Source organism: Falco biarmicus, chromosome 2, assembly GCF_023638135.1.
Source record: "Falco biarmicus isolate bFalBia1 chromosome 2, bFalBia1.pri, whole genome shotgun sequence".
Lineage (NCBI taxonomy): Eukaryota > Metazoa > Chordata > Aves > Falconiformes > Falconidae > Falco > Falco biarmicus.
In genome coordinates this window covers 5,553,314-5,579,206 of record NC_079289.1, presented here as the reverse complement: position 1 = coordinate 5,579,206, position 25,893 = coordinate 5,553,314, and the positions used below count along the sequence as shown (strand labels likewise).

Here is a 25,893-nt window from a genome sequence, read left to right as displayed (position 1 = left end):
TAACTATGTTCCATTCACGTTGGACTCCCTTCACAGCTAGAGTGTACGGCCACTAATACAGGAATCCCACTTCTTCTGCTATTTAGCTATGAAAAATTAATGGCAATTAACTTATAACAACTTGACACGAAACCTTAAACTATGGAAGCTCCATTTGCTTTTTTATCTCATAATCTGTTAATCTGCTTTAATATTTGTGGGTAATGATAGTTACACTAATTTCTCATTATTTTCACTGCCTCCCTCCTTCCCCCTCCTTCCACTTGTTAACTGAATCTCTTGCTTAAAGAATAAACAAACTCATCTCTATAGGCATTTCCCAAGGGTGTGTTTGACAGGATCATCAGGTGACGCCTGATGCCAAACATTTTAGGTGTAAGGACCTCAGGAATTTCTTTACCCCACTGTCATATGCAGGGTTGGGATCAAATGTGATGTGGATGGGAAGGAGGCAAAGGATTGAGGACCTGCTCCATGATTGCTCTGGAGTCACCCAAGCAATAACTAGGGCTGCACTGGGCAACAGTAGCTGTAAATGTAAAATGCTTACCAATCTCCTATGCCTCATAGCAAATCTGCTCCTTTATAAAGAGATCTTACAGCGAAAGAACTTTGTCAGCTTCATCAAGTTATATCAGTTTACATGTAAATCTGGTCTACAGTTTCCGGTGTACTGTCTGTAATGCCAGGAGGATTTACTGTAAAAGGGTGTCTCTCACATTCACTAGCTTATATTTTAACTGATTTTTTTAAAATTATTTTTTTACTTATCCTAAGAGAGGCAACAGGAGCCTGTGCACAGAATGTGCAACGTGGCTGTGCAACCAAGATGACTAGGACAAACTTAGTGAACCTCTTTCATTAGTTCCAAAGGTCATATGCCATTGACTTCTGTGGCACTGCACCAACCTAATTCAAAGCATAATTTGTTCCATTAAAGTTGGGCTTGATCTCCTGTTGCAGTTGTTCTGGCTTTTAAAACATTTAGTACTGTGAAATGAGTGTAAAAGTTTTGCTAGGGTGAGTGATTGTGATTTAAGATTATTTGTGCATTTACTTTCTGGTTCATAAATGACCATTCAAGGAAGGCAACAGATGAACTGCTCTTTAATTTCATTCCCTTGATCATCGCTTAATTCCATGCCATGTTCATTTCTAAAGGAACCTTCTTACACTCCGCACGTCTGAAAATATTTAAGTTAAAAAATGTTTCCCCCATTTTACAATTTGAAGGTATTTGAATCTGCATCTCGGATCGTTATGCTCCCTCTGGATACCAGTTAGGTTTAGCTCAGAAGTTACATTTCACCCGTAAGTCGAACACCTTCAGGTGGAATACAGGGACAACATGGCTTGTCATAGGTTTGGCCCAGTTTATCTAATTTTAGATAACTATATCTAAACTTATCTCCCATGATTTGTTCTACAATAAGTGGGAGGATAATTCTTTAACCTACAGACGGCCAGTTCATACTGATGGGACAAATTTGTCTAACAGGAAGAGGGGCAGTTGGGTGCTCTGGACTTCTGTCTCCCAGGGCATCTCTCTGCTCCCTGTCTCTTCACTGTAGACCTGCAGGAATGCCAGCACCTTGTACACTTATATTCAAATGCAATATGGGATTTCCTAACATTAATTGAAAAGCTAATTCATATATATATATATGAAAAAAAAAATATATTAAGGCAGTAATTTATCCAAATTGTCTTTGCTAGTCACTGCTGAAGACCTGTAAGGCTTTAAGGCATGCTATATAATCTAAAAATATATCTCGTAACAGTGAGTTCAAAACACTTTGTTGATATCCAGTGCCAGAACAGCAGTGCTTCCTGTTATAGTCAGACATGGACAGATTGGATTCTTGTAGCTGAACAAGTACCATGTGGTTTTCCCCCCCTGTTTAAGAGGTAGACCAACTCCTTTTTTTGTTGTTGTTGTTGCTGCTACATTAACCTCCAGGAGGTTTTGTTTTGTTGCTGGCCTGTTCCCCAGATGACTGTTTTGAAGTGGAAGGGGAGGTAAATCTTACACAAAAGCAATAATTCATAAAGAAAATGACAGCTATAATGAAATGCTGCAGTTGTGGAAAGGTTTCCCCAGCAGAAATGTGCAGCCCAGCTCACCTGCTGGAAGTTCATTGACTTAAATGTGTCTTCTCCAGACCTATTTTGGCCCAATGCATCTTCTTAAGCATAAGGCAAATTTGCCCTTTCACAGCTCTCACTCATTGGTAAAGGCGACCCAAATCTTAATATTTATGTGAATCAAATCATAATAATTTACTGCCCAAGTGCTGTTGTATGAACATGCTGCCTGATGAGTTGCATTGTGTACGGCAAGACGCGGTGGCCTTCAAAAGAAAAACATGTGTGTGAATCGCTTGTTTGCATGAGCTGATCTTTTGGCAAAGTTGCAGAGAAATGAGAAGAGCACCACCTTAACAAGGACCAAGGACTTAAAAAAAACCTTGCCTTTCCCTGTCAGGCCATTCATTCTAAAGAAAGAAGTAGAGGGCCATAATTCTTCCATGAAACCAAGTAACAACCTTTTAATAAGCATCATTAAGTCTTTAGATTGAAATAAGAGGCTATCTACCCTTTTATCCCATATTATATTGCCCAAATTCCTCTTTGCCATCCTCACTGTGGTTAGATGAAAGCCCCCTGTTTTCATATTGATCACTAAAAGCACTTTCCCCTTGTACCAGTTCACTGCATCGCTTCTAAATGCAGTTCATCTGATCTCTCCTACTTTGGCTGCTGCTCATTCAAGGCTACAAAACCTGTAGTTACAGGCAGGTCTTGGAACCCAAATGATCATGTTTCTTACCTCATTCCAGAGGATAACATTAGGATCTTTGTTTAGGTGGGATTCAGAGTAAAAATAAAGCTCACTTTGCTTTCCCACGCATACCCACACACGTGCCCACCCATGTATATATATATACACACGCCCCTCTTTCTCCACAAGGGTTATTTGAAGCCAGAACAGTAGACATTTGTGTGTGTTTCTGCCTATTTCTTTTCAGTAACACACTTTCCAAATGTTAGATGCTGGGGAAGTGTAACTGCGCTGAAATGTTACCCTAGGTACAACCTAAGCTCTTCAGAGCTGTGGATTGAGTGGTTCTCAGCGTTTTTCTTTTTCCCTGGCGAAGAGGAAGTTGCTCTTTGACAAGGAAATTAAGCGACACAGGCAACAAAGTTATTGTTTTAGGGGTTATCAAGAACTTATTTGTAAAAAGGTTGCAGCCTGAGTTGCACTGTTTCCCTACAGTTGCATGCGTAGTTTGTGGCTGTAGATCTTATTTCCACTTGCAGTTCCTGTGGGCATGGAATTTTACCAGTGTGAGGCAACTATTTTGCCTTCTTCTCTTTAAACCCTGCCAGACCAGCACGAAAAATCCATATTCTAGCTTGAAGGAAAACCATCCACGATGATAAGAACCAACATGCCAGATAGACTGGAAACTCAGACAAGCATTTTAGGGGACTGTTCCTGGACTAAAGTACAGTGACAAGCATAGACCCACACAGCAGGCTGCATTTTATGAATGCACATCAGCAGGATATCTGCTGTGATCAAAGCAAACTGCATGATGTAAACAAGCAAACAAACAAACCAACCAACCCAAAAAGCAATGACCAAAATCCACTGAAAAAATTGTTTTTTAAATAATTCAACTTTTCCATAGTCCAATTCTTACAAGTCTTAGGTAGTGCATGTCCCCATCTTGTTTACATTAATGTTCCCCACTTTAATGTTCTCCAGCTTCCTTTTATGCCGACACAGGCAGCGCTTTCTCTCCTTTGTTCCTTGTGGGAAAACAAATTTCTGTATGTGTCTGATACCTTGGATTAGGTTGTCAGTAAATGAGAACGTTAACTCCTGGCCAGGCTTCACACTCCCTTCTCTTCCTGCAAGATTTAATTGATCAGTTTCATCATATGCAGCTTAACCTTATGCAAGAACGTGAAATGGCATATGGTTTCCATCCCAGAAAGATAATTGACCCCCAGGTGATTTCAGTCAAATGGGAAGAAAAAAAATATAGTGGGGTTGTTTTTTGAAGCGATGAGAAAAGGACGAAGGAGGGGAATGATTTCACCTCTGGTAGCTTTTTGAACTTTGAGCCCTGAAATCTCAGGCTTGATAAATGCACTCAATCCACTCATTATAGGAAAGCTGAAGTAGGTCTCAGGGTCTCCTGATCATGAAATCAATGCCCTAGGGCATCAGTGTGCACAACACTTCCTACACCAGCAAGCCCAGTTGCTTACTCAGCAAATAGCTGTCTTGGTCTTGTTCTTGCTGGCCTGATCACAAAAACACTGTCCCTCTCAAATAATGTTTGCATTTAGAGAGATAATATTGCGGCTGGCTTCCCTTATCTGCTCTAGGGATACTAATTTCACGGTACTCCATTGGAACCTCAGTATAAACTGTTTTACTCGGGCTCCTTTTCCCCACTGGCAAACTTAACTATAAGCTAGTTTTTATGTTTGTTCCCTCCGCTTTGTGTTTTTATTTCTGTGACATTGCATCTGTGCTGTACCAGTGATGCATGATAGGAGGAGAGCTGTTACATTTGTACATCAAATCCTATATCCGTAGTCTGCCCTACACAGTCAAAACATATTTGTAGGCTTTACATCTGATAAAGGTCATCTGAAATGCAGAGGTGCAGAAGAAACTTCTTGAGTCTGAAGACAGATTGTCTCCGATGATCTTTGCTACAGTTCATTTCTTTTGTAGAAGGAGGAGGCTCAACATATTCTGGACAGGTTCACCATTGCTTAACAAGAACTGTGAATCATGTCAATGCGTTGCAGTTGCAGCTGCAGCATGGGAGCAGGAGCAGGGGCAGATACTGGAAAAGTTCACAGGAAAAAGGATTTAAGAAAATAAATTAACAGTATAGTGCGAAGACCTGTATCCTTCCTTCTCTGTCTTCCACCAACCTGAAGAAGGAAAGATGCAGAAAAAAATTAATTAACTAGCTCAGATGAGAGGCAGAACTCCAAGTATGTCATGCGCCTACTAGAGGTAGAATGACATGATACATGAAGCTGTCGAGCAGGGAGCAGGACTGATGCAGACCTGCCAAGTCTAACACACTGAGCCCAGCTCCTCCCCAATGCTATCAGCCAGGGTTACATCTCGTGTGTTTATGCAGCACTGAATCATAAACAGCCGCATCTCCTATGGAATGGTCCCTGGCACCAAATGCTGTGGGGTGGCAGGTGATGTGTCCAGCAGACCCATGATCAAAGGAGACTTGCTGGGTAGCATATCTCCTTCTCTTTGAACTACCAATTCATTTGACGTGTTTTATCATTGCTCCCACTAGTTCTCTACAGCCTGTTCTGCTTCTTCTGGAAGGGACAATTTTGGAGAGGTCTGTCCTCTTGCTTTCAAAAAGTTAAGGAGCCAAGGCTGTAGATGCTGTCCTACACCAAGCAGTTGCCCTTAGGTCTCTTTGCAAGAGCATCCCACACTGATTTGCCGGATTTATTTCTGTCTTGGAGACTAAGTCCTTTTAAGTCAGTGAATCCTGGCAAACGTTTCAAGCACCTGCCTTGCTTCTGGCTGAATGCTGAGCAGCGCTACGGTTGGGCTGTTGCACAGTGTCTTTCAGGCTCTGAAATCTTGGAACTGTTGAGATGGTTCTCCAGTTCCATGGGATGCTCCTTTTGTCACCAACCATCTGCCAGTTCCTTTGGCTGCACAGGTACAAAGCCTGCCTGCCAGCCTGTCATAGTGTCAACACTGAAAATTCCCCAGTAGTGTGTTGTGTGCAAACAAAATGCTTCCTTCCAAGTATGGAGGAAATTTTCTAACATTCTGATAAAAAAGTTCCCAAGCCCTCTGGGGAGAAAAATAAATAAATAAATAAATAATTTGTTTTCTTGCCATTATAAAAAAAACAAAACAAACCAAACCAAACCAAACCAAACCAAACCAAACCAAACCAAACCAAACCAAACCAAACCAAAACAAACCAAAACAAACCAAAACAAACCAAAACAAACCAAAACAAACCAAAACAAACCAAACCAAACCAAAACAAAACAAAACAAAACAAAACAAAACAAACAGATGATAAAGAGAGGGAGGAAATATCATTTATGATAGGAGCAACACATAATTAGTCAACAAGCTATATGAAGGGGGGTTGGTAGCATCAAAATCTACGTGTGTCAAGTGCAGCCATGGTAGTAACACGCGACCACCAGGCAGAAATTGTGTGCCAGTGCAAAAATTCATTGGTGTTGGCAAAACAGACCTGACCCAGCTGGTCCTCTCAGTGTCACAGGAAATATTAGAGTATCACCTTTGAGCTCTTCCTCCAGTGAAATGGGTCACAACCATTTATTGCCAACTGATATAAAAGCAGGTGAAAGACACACTTGAAAAAAATGTTTTGTTTCCACTACTTGCAATGTATGGCTGATACTCCAGTAAAATTAGCAGTATTTTACTTTCCCCATCCTGAGATGGAAAGCCATTGGATTATATCCAATCCAAAGATGAGCAGAGCTGTTGGATTGTATCACTGCATCTGAACTAACCAAGGTGACAAAGCTGACACACAAACACATTACTCCAGTTTGCCTGGAATAATATACAATATTTGCATAGCAGCTAGCAGCTGTGCCTGACAGGGTCAAGTAGTTTCCATTTTGCAGACAAGTTCACTTAACTGCAGGAAATTCTGCAGGTTCAATATTAAGCAATGGCCACTTGTTCCTTTTTCACATCCCCAGTTGGAGAGTATGCAAGAAAATTGGCACTGAAGTCTCTCAAGACGGAATTCCTCTTGCCATGGTGAGGCAGCTGGCAACAGTGACCAATTATGAGTATTTTGGCTTTTGTGAGAGTACATGGAAAAGCCATGCACAGAAACCTGGGAATCCATTGGAGTGGCTTCATCTTATGGACTCAGAACCGCGGGGTATGACAAAGACTGGAAGGGACATGGAGATAATCTAGACCAACCCACCCTGCTCAAAGCAGGGTCAGCCACAACACCTCAGGGTTGTGTCCAGAATGTCACCAAGGTTGCGCACTCCACCACCTCTCTGGGCAGCCTCTTCCAATGTTTGACCACTCTCCCCCAGTCCAGAAGCTTTACAGGACCTAAGAGTTTTAATTTCTCTGCTGTTGATGACCTGATACAGAAAATGGGTATGGGCAGAATAATAACCTTCATTCAGGAGATCAAAAATCTCTCATAACAAGGCTTGGTAACCTGTTGGTGCCTTAGTGAGTGAAGTATCCATAAATAATTGAGCTTTCTCAGCTGAAGCAGGGTGACCCTTGGCCTCCGCAATATTCATCTTATTTAATAAAGGATGTTCTGGTGGTACATTCAGGATCAAGAGGAGTTTTGTTAATGCTGGAAGACGGTACTGGTTTCATAGCCAATTAATGTGCCTGTTCCTAATAATGATAAATGGGTCTGTAGTCTGTTCATCTGGCATTGTGCCTCCAGCCTTACATAATCATTTGTGGGTATACCCAAGGGTTTTGATAGCTAACCTTTCAGCTTTTACAGGTCATCAGAATTCTTCAAGAAAGATGAATTTGGTAAATAGTAGTCTGTAGCAGAAAAACGGAGGTGAAAAGAAAAAAAGTATTCAGGCAGTGATAAGTTCTCTAAAATGGGACAAAACCTGTCTGGGGACAAATCTTTTGGGTTCTGTTTCAATCAAAGTTCAGGGAGAGAAGAAAAGGAAAATGCATCTAAGGAACGCTGGTGGATCCAGGCTGGTTTAGCCTTCATGGGTTAATAGCTCATTTGAAACTGATGTTTTCAGTGGTTCTGAAATTGCAGGAAGTGGTCTGAGGCCGAGAGGGATAATGACTCAAAAAGACATAATTTCTAGGGGGGAACTGAGGTCCTGCAGTTGTGCTTTGGAGGAAACACAAGCCACAGAATGAAATTTCCCGCAGTTTCAAGGTTAGCAGAGAAGCTGGCGGCAGGAGGAGAGAAATCTGAGGAGGGAGGCAGAAAATATGAAACGATCTCTGTGTGCTTGTGTGCATGCAATGTTGTGCCACACAGCCAACACACTTTGTCCTTTAGCCAGGAATCTGAGCTGAAAACCCCTTTTGCAAGGTCCTTGCAAGACACATAGAAGCTCTCTGATTCAGGGTAATACATGTTAACCAACAATATAATGTTAAATCAATGTGGAAGCATTGAGATCTGGGCTTTGAAATGTTTTAATGGTTACCGTGCTCAGTTAGATGGCAGACAGGCAGAGGAGAGAGGTAGGGAGAAGCTTTGATCATCTTGACGTTCCACCAGATGAGAAGACAGAGATGGCCATGCTCAGCTTGCACCACTCTTATTGCTACTTCTGATGGTTTTCTATCAATACGCTCACATCTGAGAATTATGGACCAGCTGTTCACAAAGACAAAGGCACACCATTACAAATCAATCCCACCGAATCGGCAGGGTCACAAAAGTTAGCTCTAGCCTAAATTTAATATGCAAATCTCCCTGGAGTCAGTGGAGAGAGGCACCTCTGGAGGGCAATTCAGAGCAGGAATACGACTGCAAGGGCAGCATGACTGTTCTCCCTTTGCCAAGAGTCAATGGGATCAATTCGTAGCTGAGCAGAGACACTGGCTAAGGAGCAGTCCCAGTATCAATAAAACTACCACAGTGTGTTCTCTGTATCACAGAACGGCCATATGTCTCCACTTATGGGGACTGGGCATGGGGGCTGTGGGGGGAATTGCCTTCCCGGGCAGGTCAATGTAACAAAAAGGAGCAGCTTTGCAGCCCTTAATCTCCCTAAAGCCTACAGTCACAGCCCTCCAATGTTTTACTCTGTGCTATGCTTCATTATGGAGTCTTTAAACACCTAAGCTAAAGATAGAGAAAGTAATTTAAAAAGAAAACACAACTTTGGCTCCTTTAGTCGGAGTTTTGGATAAGAAGTAAGGTTCTTCTTGGGTTAAACTTAATAGATTTTTGTAATTTTGTTTATATAGTATTACAAAGCCCAAGTGCTATGGAGCAGGCACACAGAATTAATACCCAACACTAGTATATTTAACAACTCATGATAAATAAAGGTATTTAGAATTGTGAGTTTTAAACGTTATAATATTTTTGTTCTTTTTATTTCTCTTCCAACCACAGAACTCCCATTTCCAATTTAGTAACAATATCTGAGTCCTGCTTTTATTTTTAATAGTAATCTTATTTACTCACAGTACTCCAGGAACTGCAGCTTCAAGAAGAAAACATAAATAAATGTTTAGCATATATGAAACCACCTCATTTAATACCTTGGGTTTGGGCTTGGTTTTTTTGGTTTGTTTGTTTGTGTGTTTGGGTTTTTTATCATCAAGAGGTATCCAGTAGCAATTTTCTTTATTTTGATTATGTCTGGAATATACCACTCATTGTAAACAAAACACATAGTTATTTAGCATGCAGGTTTTAGCTCAGGGATTCGAAGCAGTCTAGTGGGCTAAGACACACACTCTGTATTTCCATTCATCTGCTTATAGAAGTTTGTCAGGACTGGCCAGATACCTTTGAATAATCTCAACTTTCCTTTGTGTTGTGATTTTTCTTTTCCTTATTGAATTAATATTATAAATACATTAATGGAGCTGTTGGTGGAGAGAAGATAAGCCATTTCTGACAGTTCCTTTGCTGCTGTAAATCAGGATAATGCCACTTACATCAGTGAAGCTACTATTTACTCCAGCTGAACATCTCCTCCTTCAATTCTAATATTAACTCAGTTAAAAATAGGAGATTTATATTTAAACCTCTGCTTCCTGAAGTGACGGTAGGTGGGCCAACTTGTAACATGAGCAACATTTGCAGCATTATCGCTACTGGATTCCATTTATGTTAGCTTCTAACAATCAAAACATAATGGCTTTTTTGAATTGCCATTGCTTTAATTTTTACCAAAAAAAAAAGCAATATTAGTTAAATAACAACAACAAAAAAGTGAGCCTTGATACAGCAGGCATGCATGTGCACAAACAGCATACGACATGAAAGTGTTGGCATCTCAATATGCCACCCAGTCCCTATGAGCGGTACATGTGGAACGGGGTGGTGTGCTGGTATTATATATGGGGAGTAACAATAGTGAGGTGGGGGGATCTCAGCGTCCTGTTATCAATGTCTGACTTGTGATTTTGTGCATGATTTAGTTTTATAATAAACTTAGAACCATTTGAGATGCTATTTAGGAGATTGGCAGAGAAGATGCAGGATCTGCAGGAATCCTTTGTCTTTCTGGATGGCAGCTGAAGGACAATCAGGATAACCAGGGCATCTCTAGTGGCACTGGACAGTTTTGTGTTGCCAGCTGAGCTAGGCTGTGTCTTACATCTGCAGCCACAATTTTTCAAGTTTTTTTTTTATAACACTGAGGGGCATGCTAATTGTGACCTATCAGAAGCTGTTGGCCTTTAGCAAGATCATATACTGGCTCAATTTCACTGCTGTGCCACATATGACACCTGTGAGTGTTGTCACTAAAGTGAGTGACATTATCAAATATGCTTCACAGTAAACTTATATATAGATATAAGTGCCTACAAAATTAAGAGTTGTGGTCAACTCCCCATTATATATTGAGCTGCTGAAAAAATGCTCATGACATGATCCAATTAAATTTAAAGTGTCTGAGCAATATGGACCATGAGACTGAGACAGTGGTTTTTTAATACGTTGAAACAATTGGCCGTATCCAGGTGTCAGACACAGAAGTCTCTCATCTAAATTCTTTAAAAAGACCAATACAAGTTTGTAAAAGCCACAATATTTTAATGATATCTTAAAATAATGAAATGTGCTTTATTACCAGCTCTAAGCATGAAATCTAGAAAAGAAGAAAACTTAGTGCTGTTAGAAGGTTTGCCCCGTGAAAAACATATTTTCTCTTTCTCCAGTTTTAAATACGTGTTCATGCTAACTTAAGTCCAATGTTACTCCACTCAGCTTGAAGCACATCACATTTGGTGCGCAGTTGCTTCTTATCCAGGAGCACTGTGAAGGTCCCCTTGGATGGTGGCACAACCTCTATATCTTGGGTAGAGATGAGCCTGCAACGTGCCATAACTCTTGTTCTAGTTGCTCAGGTTCCTGGGGAAATCAAAGCATGGGAAGGCAGCTTGGGCACGGCTGTCCTGTAGGTATGAAAGACGATATCCACTTCTCTGTATCAATACAGAAATAAAGACAGATACTAGTTGCTGTCTGATGAGGTGGTAGCCTGGGGAGAACATGCTTCTGATGTAGGTACTTCAGCTGAAGCACTCACAGTTAGGAGGAGTCTGGGTCTTTGAACATGTGAGGGATCCGACATGGAGGATCCTGACAGCTGCCATGCAGACAACCTTTATAAACCCATGCTAGTCTTTTCTGACACCCAACACCTGGCTCCTTTTCTGTAGTGAGAATGGCTGGACCGTGGCAGTGGCGCACTGATTTTTGTGGATGGTGAACACAAAAAGGGGATTAAGAAGAGACCACCTGAGTTATTCTGACACATGACTTGAGTGCTTTCTATTCTTAGACAGATGAGGATCTGAAATATGTAAGTACATTACTATTGTTTTTTAGATTTATTTGTAAAAATGAGAGAAAGAAAACTAACGATCTATCTTGGGTGTGGGATTTATACGTTTATAATTTCCTTTCAATGTGTGTTTACACTGAAGTGGAATTGATAAATCAAGCTACTCCTTGTGATATTTTAAAACATCTTTAATTGTCTCTTGATTCTATCCTTACTTTTCTTTAAAGAAATGAAAAGAGCAAAACCATGAAATTATATTTGCAGTGCCATTTTAAATTTATTGTCTAATAAATAGTGATCACTTGGAAGATCCATTTTTTTCTGTATTAACAAGAGATTTAACCAAAGTGATTGAATCAAGACAATAAATGATCCCAGGTTCCTGAAGCTTGAATAAATGACATTTTCAGTGTTAATGTGCTGTTCTGGAAGTTCATTTCAAGCATAAGAAATATCCTAAATATAATTTCATGGCAGCTCATATACTACTTAACGTAATTTATTCTTTACTACAGAGCCACAATTCTCTGTTTCACCAGCATCTCATGTAATACCTACCAACACGCACCTCTTTACCCTTCCACACTCCCAATACAAAAAAGATAACACCTTTTTCCCCAACACATACAAACTGTATGCTGACTTCCGAACTGACAACTTTATCTTGACTTCCACCAACACTTTTGCTGAATGAATGTAACCACCACTGATTTTATAATATCATGTGGATCTACTACTTCTGATTCATCTAATAATGCTGCATAAGATACCTTTTAGAACTGTATTGTTGTTCATAAAACAGTATTAGTGCTTAAGAAATAATAAACAGACCTTGTCAGCCACAGAATGCTGTACCTCAGTTTTACAAATGAGTGCACATTCCAAAGTATTTCAAAGAGACCAAAAGAAAATCGATAGAAATTTGATATGTTCTTAAAGTCCTACATATACCAAAGCTTTAACTAGGCATAGATAAAGGTTTAGAAGCACAGTTAAGTTTATTTCTACAACTCCAAGTCAGGAACTCCATGTTTCAAAGTACAGAAAGAAATCAACAAGAGCTGTAATTGTCTGACTTAAAAGGACAGAGCTAAGAGTCCTATGACATTTCTGGTTTTGAAATCCAGCACAGGAGAATGCTTTTACTGAGACAGGGTTCAAAGTATAGCTTCGTGTTTCAAGAATGTACTGATTCTCCTTTTGTTTTAAACAATAAGCCTATGCTTGTATTCTTCCCTCGGTCCAGGCTATAATTACATATTTCAGATTACTCTGTTTATACAGTAATGAGGCTAGTCTGAATTCTTGCAGCTTTGGGCAAGTTCTTGAAAATACGCATTGTAACAATGACAGGCAGATTGTTCTTGATATGTCTTTATTAAAATAAAAGTATGTTAAGGAGTGTTTAGATTTCTGACTGTAGTTGAGTGATTTGGTAGAGAGTGGTATAGCAATAATGTCATTACATCAAGCCTCTTTTCTCTTTCTTTTGGGGATTCCTAGAGATATTTCAAGAAAAGAAACTATTGCCTAGGCATCTCCACTGTGTTAGGGGGAGAAAACAAGGTTTTTCAGGACAGATGAAAAGTGTGGTGAGGCAACAGTAGAGCACTCAGATTTCCTTTCAGAAAAGGAAAAAAAAATGAAAAGCCTCTGAGTGGTAAAGTGGAACAGTTGGACATTTTCTCAGACATGTAGATATGCAAAAGATGTTGATGATTCCGTGACATATCTGCATTTCTCCAGATAGGAGCTTTTATCTCAGAATTCGTTCAGCAGCTATTAAAATATCTCATTCCTGGAAGAAAAAGCCCTCATAAGTATCAGGACTTTCTTAAAAAGAAGAAAAAAACCCTCAATTGCTGTAAATTATACTTTGTAAGAGACCTATCAACCTAACCTAGACTTTTTCACAGCTATGGAAACAAGCCAAGATTATATTAAAAATTGGTATTGTGCTGGGGGTAACCATTCCCTGCCAGATGTATTGTGTATACCCTGCTGTGTGCATGGATATTTATGGATACGTCTATACAGCATATACAGTCAAGGAAAAAAAAAAATATTTATGGGAAGGTGTGCTAATATCTGGTTGTCCATGGATAAAACATAATGTTCATACATTGTCCTAGCAAATGAAAGTGAAGGACATGAATGAAGGGTTATTCCCATAGCGATTCAGTAGTTACAAGACATTAATCAGTACTAAATATCTGCTGGAAAAAAAAGTGAAGAGGGGATTAATTCATCTCGGTTCCCCGTGGTTACTATTTGATAGTAAATCCCATCCACCCCTACCTGTATGGGGAACCCTGACAACTGGGGGGAATTTGAGTTATCTGAACCATGCGTCTCCCTGCATGTCACCAGGATGGGGATTTACATTTGAAATAGGAATTGCTTTATAACCTCGCAGAAATGCACAGGAGTAATAAATGGATCTTGTCAGGATGTCTGGCCAGTTTTGAGTTCCTGCAGAAGTGTTGCCCCATAAGGATCTCCTCTGAGGTACTCAGATATCAGTGTGATTAGCCTGATAGACAGACCTCTGTATTGGGGAAGCAAGGTCAGTGCTCCTGGGACAATAGGAGACATAAAAATTCAATAATAATATCTTATTATTCTATCAAATGATGTCTGCAGAACACTTTAAAATCATTATGTGAAGGACAAAGGATGCTATATATAGAGAGGGGTAAAGGCTGACATTTCCACAGTGCATTTAATTAACAGAATTCCATGCAAGCTTGGCCTTTGGAAGAAAAATAATCCTTGGTTGCACACTGGGCACGTTGAGCTTCCATAATAAACACACAGGGAACCTATGTAAGGCATATACTGAATCAAGGCTATTGTTTTGCTGGTGCCATGTCTTCAGGACCCCAAGCTTGAAAGACCTTCTATAAAAGTGAAATCTGTTCTGCTTACTACAAGTAGGGTGTTGATGGAGACAAGAAAAGGCAGCAGTGTCAATCATTTTTATTAACGGTGCTTCTCGAGCTGTTGGAGCTCTTGACATAGCTGAATTTCAGTGAGGAGGCAGAATATGTCTAGGTAGGAATATTTTCCCCAAGCCAGTACAAGTGCTGTTCATGGGAAGTGTTGTGGTTCCTTTTCATAAAAAGTGGTCAAATGAGCACTAGTTGGGATGCTTTTTATTGGTTCCTACTAAGAAATTGAGATTTCCTTCTGCTGACAGTGCTTCAAGGTAGCCAGACTGCAAGATGAATGCACCACAAAATCAAGCCACTTATTGCTCCGTGTCAGGATCCACCCCTATTGTAATGGAAAAGGCACACAGGAGATGATCAGAAATGATCATCCCACCATGCCCTTAGTTCATGCATTTATCCCACATGGTTTGTTCTTTCTGTGATCACATTTCAGTTTCAGATCCTGCAAAAAATTAAGAGCTGTGGTGTAGCCTAGTGTGGAGACCACAGGGCTGAGATGTGGTAAAATAATCTTACATCTACTCTGCATTTACAAGGGTTTGATGGATTATATCAGTCTGTCTTGCCCACTTATACAATGAAATTAATCAGATTGATGGATATTTGTAAAGGACATTGAGATAAATAGAATAAAACCACCCCATAATAGTTGCGTGGGTTTATTTTATTTTTTTTTTTTTCTTTCCCCCCCTTGATGATACACTCTTTCCAGAAAATGGGCCCAGGATGGCAATAGGTCATATACTTGCAGCCTCCACTATATAAACTTATTTGCAGCACCCTATCTTTTAGTTGAAAATATTAAAATACACTACCTGTTTCATTAGACATTGATCATTTCTATAGTGCATGGTTGGTGTTGCTGCATGATTATTTATCAGAAGGATTTGGGAAAGGCATGCAATGCCACAAAACTGGCAAATAAAGCTGATTCTGTTTTCAGAGATGGGACAAGAAGAAACATATTTGTTGATGTGCATAGTAATTCTTTTCCTCAGATATAAACCTGTAGGGATAACTATATTATGTGGAATGAGGCATAGAGCTCTCCTAGAAACCAAAACTATCTTTAGAAACTTAATATTTTTAATGCAATTAACAAGACTGACACTGTGGTAGCTTCAGGTTTGAAGTCACTACCATTGCCAGCCTATGGGAGAATAAATTGTGTAATAGGTACAAAATGGTTAAAAAATAAAAACTGCCAAATATATTTTTTTTAACTTCTTCCACATGAAGGTGATCAGATGTTTGAACAGCTTGTCCAGGGAAGTTGGGTAATCTCCATCCCTGATGACTTTCAAATAGTGGGACAAGTTCTTGAACCACCTAATCTAACTCACCTACTTGTGAGATGGAGGTTTGAGTACAGATCTCCAGAGGTCCTGCTCAAAACTGAATTATTTTGTGATTCTAGGAAGAGAGACCATCAAAGAAGAAAGTTCAAAGAAAAATCTGGAAAGTGCACCTTTGTCATTATCCAAAGGCCTCTCTATAGCTACAGATACCTTAGTGGGACAAGGAGGTTTTCTGTTTATCTGTTTCTCAGAGGGAAGGACAAGTCCACCTTCTCTGACAGCTCTTGCAAACAGTGTGAGGAGAGGTCAGCTGAATTTGCTGACACCCACATTTAGCTTCAGCTAAACGTTAGCTGAACTTGCCTTTCTCCATATCATCACTTTTATAGTGGGGATTTAGAACTGCCTATTCTGCACTAGATATCCCCATGCAAAGAAGCGGGATGAGATTCCCGGCTGGAGGCTTTTCCATCCTTGTAAGTTCCTTCATATGGCTGTATGTCAACAACAAAAGTGAACTGTTATCAGCCACTTCAGAATATCCCTGCTAAGAAGGAGGTTAATCCTTCTGGATCCCTGACTCAGGTTGCTTCTAACAGCAATATGATGGACACTATAGCCAAATCCAAACTGCCTGGGGGGTCAAGATATGGGCCAAGTGGCTTCTCCCATGCTTGAATTTTCCTACTCAAAATGCACTGTGATTTGCTTCAACTCGAAGCCAGACTGCCAGCCAACAGATAGGCCATACAGACAACATCTGAGATACTCATCAGGATTCTCCTACCATCCGCTCCCCCCCTTTCTCATCTCCACTCAGTCCCATTCCTTTATCATTGCTTGCTTTTCCTACCTGTGGCATGGGCAGGGGAAGCAAACTTTTCTGCTTGTCTCCTTGTTTCTGTACTACAAGAAAGCAGGGTTGTAGGTAGGAAATCAACAGTGTGTGTACCATGCCAAAGGCCTGAGAAGAAAGCTCCACAGCACCTGTGCATTGAGCCAGAATTGCTATTTCAGGCTCTTTAACCCTCACAACAGTAGTATTCCTATGTTTCCTTTTCTCCTCAGGTTTTAGTGCAGTTGGGTCTAGGTAGACAGACTGGTTTTCCCTCAGCCACTGCTCTGAAGAGAATTGCACACTGTGTTGTCCTCTCTGTATCTAGATCTGTGCCGGTTTTGGTGCCTCCAACTACTATTGCTGTGTGAGATGCTCCTTGAAAAATTTTCTTAACCCCCTCCAAATCCATGCCTGTTGCATGAGTCCCATATTGTAGTAAAACATTCACAGACTTGGGGTGGAGGCTGTTTTTGGCCAAGGGTTGCCTGAGCTGTGTCTTCTGCTGTGTCAATTTCCATTGCACTTTGGTGGCCTTCAGCTGATAGGAGTAATTTGAAGTTTTGTGCCATTAGAAATAGTGAAGGAAGTTTCCATGGTGGGAAGGCTCACTGCAGAGCTTGCAAAATAGATTTTTAAGCGGTTTTCTGAGTACTCTTTTCCCTCACCTGTGTGGCCTAGATAGCACAATCCTCAGTGTATCAGCAGATAAAGCAATTATGTATTTTAAGCTGGTCCTTAAAAATGCACCCAGCCCTGCACAAATACCTTTACTCTTTGCATATAATAAGGATGCAAGACCTTTCCACCTGCCTCTTATCTTCCTATTGCAGATAGGGCAAGAGGGAAAGGCCTCCTGCCACGAGAATGTGAATTCTGAGTTTGGTATGTGATCTGCAGGACAGAAACAGTTAATTCCTCTAAATGCATTCTTTTCAGTAGAGATGGTTTTTGAAAACAGAATTTAATGAAATCCAATGTCACTTTCATAAAATATTTGAAGGAAGTTTTGTTCGATAGCACTTGTCAATCAGTCCTTTGCTATTGTTACTTTTTCCCCTTTTTTTTCTCCCCTTTTTTTTTTTTAATTGGCCTCTGTCTGGAAAGACACAAACAAATCCCGAGCTGGTATCTTAACTAGGATATTGTGGAACTGTTCTCTTTCAATCCTTGAATTTCTCTGCTGATAAAGATAAATAAATTGTAAAGTCTGTATTAATAGGTGCACGGGGCGAAAGCATGAGAAAACCTTCAAAAAGCACATGCAAAAAAACCCTAGAGTATATTGAAAGGATACTTTTTGAAATCTTATTTACCCTATTACCAATAAGTTGTCAAAATATATGTGAGATTCTACAAAATCTAAAATCATCAGACAGTTAATTTGCCTTTTCTTTATAAGTCAAATACAAAATAAGCAGATATTTAACCTCTGGACATTTGATGTTCCCTTTCTGTCAGTCACAGTATTACTAGCAGTTTCCAAGGAGTTAGTAGAAATCTTGTAGTTATGTGCTTATTATTTTTTTTAAAAATCAGGCTTAGAACATGTATAACAATCTTCAACAGTATTTCCTACTGATGTTGCCAGTCATTTCCATTTCCCTGTATTGTGAAATACTAAGCTATTTTACATTTGCTGGCATTCCTGCAAACAGGTGTACTGCACTTATGGTGTAATTATCTGGGACTTCTTATACTTCATTGTACTCAGTTAACCTCACACTACAACATAGCTGGCTTTAGGTGCTATTTAAAAGCACCTATACACAACTTGAATAGAAATTCATAAAGATTCAGCTTAATTAGACTGTTGTAAAAATAGGTGAAAGTATGTGTATGTCCAAAGGATTGCTGAGCGTCTTTTCTAGCAGAATAATTATTATGCACAAGAAAACAATTTTCTTACCAGCCTGTGCAACAGTGTCTTTGATGATGGCATTTTCTATCAATAGTCATGTGAGATAGAAGGATTCATTTCAAATTCAAACATTACAGCCTGACAGATTAATAAACCATATTTATGAAATAATAATAACTCCCTGAATGTGTTTTTTAACTCAGGAGATTGAACACTGATATTGAACAGGTGTCTTTCTTCAGGATCTGCATAGTGATATATAGCACACAGTTTGCTGTGATATTGATGTACAGGGAGCCAGACTGAAGGATGAGGTCGCACAGATAAAGCCCGCATGCTTCCACTGCAATGTAAAGTTGTGTATCGGAGCATAGACAGCTATTTTGCTTGGAGGTTCCTAAGTTCTGAGATCAGTGCTTTCTCTTCTTCTTGTTCATGAGTGGAGATGTGAACGCATGTGAAGTCTTCAGAAGGTCTTGAAAACCACACACAAATGCACGCAAGCGCACACAGATCAAGAACACAGAAAAGCTTACAATTTCAGTAGGTTTAAGCATGACCAGGGACAGTTAACTGGGTATCACGGATCTCTGTTTTGCTCAAGAGGGTCAAGAAGGTAAAAATTTCCACAGGAAAATGTTTGACTTAAGTTAAAGTTTGTGACAAAATGTATATATGAAAAATAAATACATAAATAAATTGTTTCAGAGTGAAAACTAGAACACTTTTTTTTCTAACAGTTGATCACATCTTCAGCTTTTCAGTACCAAGACAGAACTAGCGTGTTCACAGTGACCCTAACAATTTCTGCTGATATTTAGACTTTCTTGTAAAATAAATGGACTATTCCCTCATGTTTTGAGCAGGAAAACATCTAGGTGAGACCAAGGTTAGTGCATCTTGACTGAGGGCTGCTCCACATTTCAAAGGTGTTGTACCACTGTCAGTGAAGACGCACATCTCTGCCTAGTGGAAATAATTGGCTATCAGCAGGAATACGTCTTATGCCGCTGTTGCTGCCCTTTCCCTGTCGTAAAGGGGACAAGGTGACACTTTTAATATAGGTTTAATTGAAGACTAGGTTCTGTATGAGTATAGCCATACAGGCAGCTAGCAGCCTACAACACTGACCAAGGTGTGAAGTAACGATGGCAATACACAGCCCTGCCATCTCACCAAGGAGCTTCAGCTCCACATCCATTTTATAATAATTTAAAACCACAGCTGTCTAATTGTTTTAGGAAAAAAAAATAAATAATTGCTAGGTCTTTGAGGATTCAGGGTGAATATTTGGGCTGCAGTAGAACACCGCTGTCTCTGGAGGTCTCCCAACAGACCTTGAGAGACTAAGATGCTTTTAGCAAGACAACATATCTTTTACCATGTAAATATATATAGCCATTCTGCTGGTGTTAAGGAGACAACTACATGACTATGTCTAAAGGACGAAGCGGCCTTGGGAATTGATTGGTTACAAACCATCACAAATCTGAATCTGAATTAGTATTTAATTGGATCAAACCACTGCCTGGCCAGGCCTATCAGCAGGTTTGGTTTTATTTCAAGCTTCCTATGTTAGTACCGCTGACAGGCAGGGAACAAAGTGATGGGCACCAGATCCCCAGCACTGCTGGCCACTAGAAAATGGAGAAGGGAGACCTGAGAGAGCTGAATTTACAAAATAGAAGATGAAAAAACACATTTAGGCAGGACAAACAGCACAGAAAGCAAGGGTAAGACAGAAGGCACTGAGCAAACAAAAGCAAAGGAAACAGCAAGGAGAGCAAGATGATGGTAGGTACTGAGAGAGCCTACTTGCGGGGGCTGAAGGAAAAGAGCAGCTGAATTTCTTCCCACATTCTGCAGCTGCTTTTTAATTAATAAATACGCAGATTATGCCAAAATAAAGCAACAGAACACCTACTTCACCTTCTGTGCAGCAGGATCTCATTGATTAAACCTGCGTTGAGCCTGGCGGTTCATGCCCTTGGACTTTTCTCCCAGCCACTGTCTAATCACCGCTCTTTGGAGTCAACATCTTGCTCCTTTGCCTCCCCGCAGCCTTTAGGAAGGTGTGGAACCAGTACAGCAGCACTGGTGATAGAAGCTATTCCCAAGGAGACATCATTAATGCTGTGGGAGCAGGGTTCAGGCTGATGGCTGACTTGCAAGGGCACACATATGCAGCCTGGGCACCCTTGGTTTCTGTTATTGCCTCTTCATTCTCAAGTAAGAGCAATTTTGTTGATCTTCTCTAACTTTGTGTTTCACATGTGTACTAAAATGAGCAACAGATCAGTCCAAGAAGAGAATCCAATCATACATTGCTCCATCACAGAGCAGAACCAAGTGGGCTCTTTACTTGGTTTCGTTATTCCAATCACACCTCCCCTTCGCACGGACAGAGCAGCTCTCAAAGGTGAACTAGCCTGGACAGTCATGAAAATTAGGGTGGTTTGGACTGTTGTTTGACTTAAAGACTCGCTTGATGGGACAGACTAAAACCCTGTAACTGAGCAACCCTGAACTCACAATCTAAGTCTTAATTTGACAGACTGGTCTTATTTTTTACCTCAGTAGAAAAGCTTACGTACATCCAGATTTGCCCTGAAGGTTCAGTAGATCATCTTGAATACAATCTCATGTCAAGCCTGTTGAAGATTCCTTAAAAAGATGTTTTAGTTTAGTTGTTCCTTTGTTGCTATGAAACATCTGTCCTTGAACCTGAACATTAAAGAATTTCAAATCATTATATTCACTGCGTTAGGCCACGAAGTGTATCTCTGCGAGAGCACTCTCTTTTTCCTGCATCTGCAAAACCCTTAATGACAAAACAAGCACCAAGAATTTTGTCTGGATGAATTGCAGAGAAGGAATTTAGCTTTAAAAAGGCAAGTAAAATTAAACTTACAGCTCTGGGAAGAATGCCAATCTTTAGTATTAGTAATAATTCCATTGTTTTAAATTCACTTATAATTACATAAGTTGATTTTTCTTTATTGCTGTTAATTAACAAATATTTAATTGGTTTAGCAATTCACTAATGTTGTTTATGACAAAACATTTAAAAGGAGATGCAGCACAGAGAATGGCTTTAAGGGATCTTGAAGGGTTTTTTTTCACATTGTAGGTACTGAATGTCAACCAGCACTTACAATCGACAAAACCCCCTTGTTTTTAGAGAAGCTATGTCTTGAGAAATAACTAAAGGTTAATTATTGTATCTATCCCAACTATAGTAAGTCATAAGCAATATATTAAATTAAAAAGCCTATATAAAAAAACACCCCACAACTCCAAGTGACCCAGACAATTAGATCAGCAACCTAATCTAATAGTTTCATAATTTCAAAGATTTTTGAGGTCAGAGAAACCATTAGCTCTTCCACCTTGACCTCCCAGTTAATAGGGGTGATGGAATTTCATTCATTCCCAGTTGGAGCCTAGCAACTTCTGTGCGGACAACTCTTATCTTCCAGAAAGGCACTGAGCACATTCAGAGATAGAGATCCCACCATGCCACCATGCCTATCGCAGCTGGGCTGAAGTGGTGGAACGCATTCACTGTTAAGCATCTATACCTTTTTTTTCTGGTGTGTTTGTTTAGCTTTACCTTTCAATCCTTGGTTTCTGTCTTTCAATATTAAAGGGTGTGCTCCGGTGTCTGTCTCCTCCTCTTGGATTTATTTGTGCACATGAATAATTTTTTCTCTTTACGGTCTTCCCCAGTGCTTTTACCTTTCTTTGCATTTCATTTACCCGGGACAGGGGAAATTAATTGATCAATTCCTCTATTGATTTCAGTCTCCTTCTCATTTTCAAGCACAACAGTGTCTGGCAAATTCTGAGGACACTATTTTTATTAGCTTTTTTTTTCTTTTTTTTTTTTTTTTTTCTAATATGGGAAAATCATTTCAGTTTCTCCCAGCACTGCTCTTTTCTTTACTAACAGGTGCTATTTAATGTTGAACTCCTGGACAATATCTCTATAAAGTTAAAATGAGACCCTTCATGGTGACACAGTCAGAAACAAAAGCTTGCCATTTAAAAAAAAAAATATTTATGGGTCACCTGCTTTGCTCCCACAACTGCTGATAACAAGCAGATGGGAAGGAGTTTACTTTAGCCAACTTTTACCTTCAGCCCAAGTGTTTCCCATTATTTGGTAGCTACTGATCCTATGTGAAAAGAATTCTTTTCTGGTATTTCTGTGTTAGAACCACAAGAGCCATGATTTAATAGACGTGCTTATAGCACATTATAAGTTGCAGGCGTCTTTTCAAAGATTTCAAAGCCACATCTTGACAGTTTCATTTTTTTAAAGAGATGCCTTTAATAACCATTTCTTGCTGAGTTAAGAAATGAAGGAGGAAAGTGTAACTTCAAAGTGTTGGCAAAATAATATGAATTATCCAAATGCACTTGTAAAGTTGTTTCCAGTTACAGTAGTAGTAGTGACTCGAGACTGATAGCTGATTTCCCCTTTCCCAACCGTTTCCACTTTAAACTGGTATCTTTTGGAGCTGTTTCACACTGCGTTGCTACTCTAGGACAAACTAGTTCATGCAACTGTATTTTCTAAAAAAAAAAAAACTGAAGCAAAGCAAGAAACAATACACAAAATACACTAATTACTAAAGTAAGTAGTTATGATACTTCCAGTTCTTTCAGCAAAAGAGCTAGACATAATTAACACAATTGGAATTAAAGAGATTTATAAAAATTTAAATCAGAACATCAAGACCTATGTTTATTCCAAATACAGGGTTGAAATTCTACCAGTAACTTTTACATATAAGCTATTGCAGGCAGAGATGATGTTTTTGCCTTCTATGCAATATAGCAAAATAAGAGAAAGTAAAAAAAGTTATTAATATTTAAATAGTTAATCATACATAATTAATAGCATTATAAGTGGCATTAATTAAGACCCTTACATACTTTTCCCCATCCCCTCTCTATGTGGCTGTCCAGACTAATCATGTAACCTTACTATACCATTGACCTCTGACCAGATGCATAATTATTATTAATTATTATTCTTACTGCTGGCACTGGGACCACTAAACTTTCCCCTTCACCGCTGCTTTCAGAGATGCAAAATCTCAGCTACTGCACATCAACCTATGCACCCTTGTATGTTTTTTCTTTTATTCCCCTTTTTCTCCCTTGGGTATTGAATTTTTCTCCCCCTGTACATTTTCCTGCTTCTTGTCTTACAACAGCAAGGGTGGATTTATAAAGCTGGGAAAGAAATATTTCTAGCAGTTGAGGACACTAAAGACCAGGCACAGATTATCTGCAGTGGTTGCGGAGTTTCCATCATGATGAGAGCAAGTTAAACAAACATCTGTCAGGCATGACCTCCCTGTAGTTAAGCCTGCCTTGAGGCAAGGGGACGGACCAGATGACCTCTAGAGATCTTTTATGGCCCTAAGTTCCTATGAGGGGAATAAAGCAGGCTGGGCTCACCCCCAGGCATGGTTATGACCTGGTCTGTCCCGTGCATGTGCTCCCATGCTGTAGGAGCCCAGGGAGCATCCTGACCCTGCCTAACATACAGCACATACCTGACTGCTCCCCCTGGGTCCTGGAAGTCCATCTTTTTGTTGACAAAAAGTGGACCAAACAATAATTTTAAGTGATCTGCCGAGAGCACTTTTCAACATGTTTATTTTTCCTCTTGGTCATCCGCAATAGAATTTATAAAAAGAAATGTTTTGCTGGCCTTTAAACTGGTTGAATACAAACTGAAACACGCCAATCTCCTCACAGCATTGTTACTCTACAAGTTGTGTTCTTTCTAGCGGTGAAAGGTGTGCCTTATCGTAGACGCAAACGAGGATGATATGCTGTAGCCTGGCCCATTGGTTAGTATTTTTTGGCTAGCAAATATTTTGTGAATTCAAACCAGTCCCATCCTTTCCCCAACAGCAAAACCTGATCCTGTCATGTGACATGAGAATTGGGGTGTTCTTAATCTTTACGCCCTCTGCGCAAAATCATAACCCTGATAAGTAACAAAAATAAAATCAGGTGCTCTATTGCAAGGTGACTTTTCCCTTATTGTCCCCTTTTACTGCTTCCATCCTCTTCTGCCCTACAAGGAAGCTTAATAAAAAGACCAAAGAAGAGGTAAAGCTCAATTCCCCATCCCTGGGGTCTCACGACAGAGGCAGGTGTTGCATTATGCAGGGGGAATGTGTTCCTCAGTAATATTATCCTGGGAATTATCTTAGAGAGATTGACCTGTGAATAATAGCCAAGCCTCAGGGTTAGCCTAGCAGTAATTATCTGCTAGACGTTTTCACTAGCCGTATCCTTTCAGGTCAAAAGGCAAACATGAGGACTCACATCCATGCTTCACGGCAAATTATCATTCAATTACAGTGACTTTTGAACCCCACCAAATGTAAATTGAATTGTCCTTTCTTTGTGATATTTATTTGTATGAAAAAATCCAGGGAATTTAAATGCAATGTACATAAGCCGTCCAGACTACATACAGAGTCTGGGACTGTAATGAAATACTTTAGAAGTTTTCCACCCAAGCAGTTCTGGAGAAATCTGTGATTCACGGATATAGGTTGCGTCTTCACGGCAACTTAGTTATAACTAAGTTAACTGAGTTATTCAGTGTTACCCGTTCTTCAGCAAGCCATTTCATTCGAAAGGAGTCATCCCAGTACAACCATCTTCTTGCCCACAGAAGGCATATTAGGAGCCCAGGTCAGTAATGTTGCAGCAACTCATGAGCTGTATTAGCTTGGCTCTATCCTAAGATGCGCTCCTAGGCTGGGGTTCATCCCAGCTGGGAGGGAGCCAGTAGCAGTAGTTTCTTTCCATCAACAGTAAAAGGAGTTGAGGGTGGCTAGCTCACATGAAGATGTCCTCAACATTCAGAGTTTAATGAAAAATGAATCCTGTGTGTGGAGTAGTTCAGAGTAAGTGTCTGCTTGTATGTCCCTGGCCTGCCCTCTGTTTTTGCCAAAACTTGCTAGGTTAAACGCTAATTGCGAGCCAAGTCTTAGAGTCAGAGCTCTGATGTGGTGAGGTACCATAGCTCAGTAAGATGGAAATGTGTATACAAAGCTCAGGGAAAAGGGGTTAGGCATTGGAGTAAGAAGAAAAGCCTCATGGTAGCTCTTTTTTGAAAACATTTTACCGTTATGATACACAAGCAATAGAGAACTGTGCCTGGTTAACCACTCTGGGGTAATAAAACTTCCTTTATTCCATCGAGGTCATTGGCATGAAAACACATTGAAATGAATCCTTAAATAGACATAATCCACTTCAAATCATAACTTGCAGGTATCTTTCTTAATCTGACATTGCAGGAATGCCTTAGACCATGGAGAGGGAATTCATTTG

At 39.9% G+C, this 25,893-nt stretch overlaps 1 long non-coding RNA gene across 1 annotated transcript in view; it reads left to right on the top strand.

Annotated features, from left to right (window-relative positions):
- The window catches only part of LOC130145046 (uncharacterized), a 197,074-nt gene that overhangs the window by 78,202 nt on the left and 92,979 nt on the right, over window positions 1-25,893 (top strand). Inside the window, exon 2 of the long non-coding RNA XR_008820353.1 lies at window positions 11,447-11,589. This is a non-coding gene — a long non-coding RNA (uncharacterized LOC130145046). The remainder of the gene's footprint in view (window positions 1-11,446; window positions 11,590-25,893) is intronic.